Here is a 3403-nt window from a genome sequence, read left to right on the forward strand (position 1 = left end):
TGACCCAGCCATCCCATTACTGGGTATATACCCAAAGGATTATAAATCATGCTGCTATAAAGACACATGCACACGTATGTTTATTGCGGCACTATTCACGATAGCAAAGTCTTGGAATCAAAGCTCTGTTTTTATTTTATTTTTTGACTCCTGATTTTATTATTCAATTTCTTTTTTTTTCATTTAGTCTTCTGTGGTTGGGAAGCCACGCCTCCCAAGACCATTCAGTTGGAGCTGGTTGTTGGAAGGGAGTGGGTTGGGGAACTGGGATGGGGGCAGGGAGACCCCTGCTCTGCTGGTGGTCCTAGGTGGAGAAGAAGAACTATACTTCACAGAGCCTGGGGTGTGGTGGGAAGGGGATGAGGTAGGAGCAACAAGCTGGGGAGATGGGACCCACCTAGTCCCCAGCTTCATTTTCTTCTAATGTTTCCCCACTGGTGGCTTTCTCTGCAATCTTGTAGGCCTTTTTTTTTTTCTTTTTCTTTTTCTGGGTTTTTTGACTTGCAGAACTCTGGAGGAGAGCCTTTAGCTCTGCATCCTGGACCTCCATCTCAGACTTGTAGAGGTCAGGCTCAAAGGGACCACTGGTTATCTGCATAAGGCCAATGGGCATGAGCAGAACTGTAGATTTAAACTGGGCAAGAAATTCGCCTTCCTTCTTATAGAGAACATTAAATAGTTGCAGCAGTTCATGCTTGGTGCACTGTGCCACACCCATCTGAGCCTTCTTCTCATCTTCAAATGTTCTTAAAGTAAATGGCATAGCATCAAAACGCCTTTCCACCTCACTGAAGAAGGCACGTGAAGTTTTCATTTTCAGTCCGTGCTGTTTAGAGGGGTCTCATTTGTAAATAGTGGTTCTCTGTCCTGCATCCTTGGTCTTGCCCTCTTCTGAGCTGATGAGAACATCCACAGCATATACTTCATGTACTGCCAATTCTGCTTTTTCATGGTCCTTCTTCTGCTGGTCTGTGGGATTCTGGATAATGGTTTTTTCTCCATCGACGACATGCTCCTTCAACTGATGTGACAGCATGCCTTCTATTGGCATGCAGGTAAGTGAGTGGGCAGCTTTGTTCAGGGTTTCTGTCACTTGTGTGTTCTGGTTTCCAGGTTTGACCAGGCATAGGACAGCTTCATCACAAAAGTGAATTGCCTTAATAACATCTGCTTTCCTCCCTGTTACTTGGGTCCCTGAGCTACATCAGCTACAAAACTATGAGCTACATTAGCGATGAAGCCATCAACATGGACCCCGAGGTCAAGTTTTACCAAGTCACCTTCCTTGAGAATATAATCCTGGTTGCTCTTCAAAGGGGAGAAGTGACATACACAGTTATTTACTGAAATGCTGGTGGGAAAAGCAATACCTTTTTTCATTTCTATTTTTTTCTTGAAGATTTTCCCTATTTCTTCCATAATCATGGCATCATCTTTCTCACACAGGCTCAGTGCCGATACGCCTGAGCTAGATGCTTCTACCAAGGACTGAAGTACCTGGTTGGCTATGTCGTTCCCCCATCTTATACTTGGTCATGACCAGGTCCTTGGTGATAGTTTGCTCCTGCTGCTTGTCCTTGCCGGACATCTTCCTACCACCATCACTGCAGCCTCGTTTTCCCTGAGCCACCGCCTGTCTCCCTTCCCAGCCACAGGCTGTGGTCAGAGCCCCCTTGATCCTCGAGGAGAGGGCGAGCAAAATCGTGAGCAAGAAAGGGAGAGGGTAGGCAGGCGAGAGCAAAGCTCTGTTTTTAAATGAAGAGGTTTTCTTATTTCATTTTTAAATACCCAGAGGCTCATTCTGACAAGTTTTCAGCTCCTTTGTAGCTTCCTTGATCTTCCCTACATGACAAATACAGTGGAACCTGTTCTGTAGTCCTTCCCTGTCTGTAACGGGGAAGGAAATCAAATAGGAGAGACAACTCAGAGCTGAAGGTTGTCAGAGAAATAAACTGTTCTTAAGAGGTGGGGCTGCGAATAAAGGGCGTCCACGCAGGTGTGCCTGACCAAAGTGATGGCTTTCAGGTGTGCATTGATATTTGGCATGTGGGAGAAGGGCCATTGCAGAGGTTTTGCATTTGAACACCTAGAGAGCAAAGAGGGGTGTGGTTGGGGGGCGAGCAGAAGAGACAAGGTGGTTGGTGGTTGCACTCTAGCCTGGGTCAGGGACGAAGTCCAAGTCCTACAGGAAGATGGGCTACTGGAACAAGCGCTTTTCAGAAGCAAGGGGCCCCACTATGCTCAGGTAACAGAGTGGCGTGGAGGGAGGAAGGAAAAGGGGTTACAGGCCAGATATTGAGCCTGGCTCACCTGTAACATTTTCGGGGTTTAGAACAAGAGTTCAACTTGGGATCCACATACCATATGCCTAAATATTTGAAATGTTTAGCTCAACGAATACAGCATGTTTTATTTAATGGTTTATCTCCTTCCATGACAAATGTACCTTCATAATGACCTCAAAGGCCAGGTTGGGTTCTAGAATTCTCAGACTCCTCTAAGTCCTGCCCAGTGGTGTGGGAAGAACTGCTATGCTTCCCCCTCCCGCTTTAGAAATATTTCAGACCTACATAAAATTGTAGAAAACATTACTATAAACATCCATGTGTCTACTATTCAGCTTAAGAAATATTACAAATACAGTTGATGTCTGCTGTGGAGCCTTCTCTACTAGAATGCCCCTCCCTTTCTTTCCCTGAGAGGTAACCATCATCTCAAATGTTCTTCTTTTGTTTTTGTTTTTATGAGATGCAGTTTTGCTCTTGTTGCCCAGGCTGGAGTGCAGTGGCGCGATCTTGGCTCACTGCTGCCTCCGCCTCCCAGATTCAAGCGATTCTCCTGCCTCAGCCTCCTGAGCAGCTGGGATTATAGGTGTGCACCACCACGCCTGGCTAATTTTTGTATTTTTAGTAGAGACGGGGTTTCACCATGTTGACCAGGCTTGTCTCAAGCTCCTGACCTCAGATGATCCACCCACCTCGGACGCCCAAAGCGATGGGATTACAGGGGTGAGCCACTGCGCCCAGCCACAAATATGCTTGTCTTTCGAATGCACACCTCTCTGTATTCTGTATGCTACATTTGTATGCATGGGATTACAGGGGTGAGCCACTGCGCCCAGCCACAAATATGCTTGTCTTTCGAATGCACACCTCTCTGTATTCTGTATGCTACATTTGTATGCATCTCTTACATGCACATGACTTACCCACAATCAATTTATGGTGGTCATTTGTATGTTTTCCTAGAAGTCATATACATGATATCATGTCTGCATCCTTTTGGACCCGACTTTTTCCTTTATGCATTTTTCCCCTCTAGGCCTCAGCCCCTGTGAGTTCTACTCTCCTCCCCAGCCCAGCCCTTGCTGTCCCTTTCAGTTTACCTGAAACAAACCCAAGCT

At 46.2% G+C, this 3403-nt stretch overlaps 1 pseudogene across 1 annotated transcript; it reads right to left on the bottom strand.

Annotated features, from left to right (window-relative positions):
• Positions 1–397: 397 nt before the first annotated feature.
• On the bottom strand, positions 398–1588 carry LOC105537546 (annotated as a pseudogene). Its single transcript, XR_001005730.1, has one exon. The product of XR_001005730.1 is annotated as a proliferation-associated protein 2G4 pseudogene (transcript).
• Positions 1589–3403: the final 1815 nt, after the last annotated feature.

This window comes from Mandrillus leucophaeus, unplaced genomic scaffold (assembly GCF_000951045.1).
Source record: "Mandrillus leucophaeus isolate KB7577 unplaced genomic scaffold, Mleu.le_1.0 Scaffold174, whole genome shotgun sequence".
NCBI lineage: Eukaryota > Metazoa > Chordata > Mammalia > Primates > Cercopithecidae > Mandrillus > Mandrillus leucophaeus.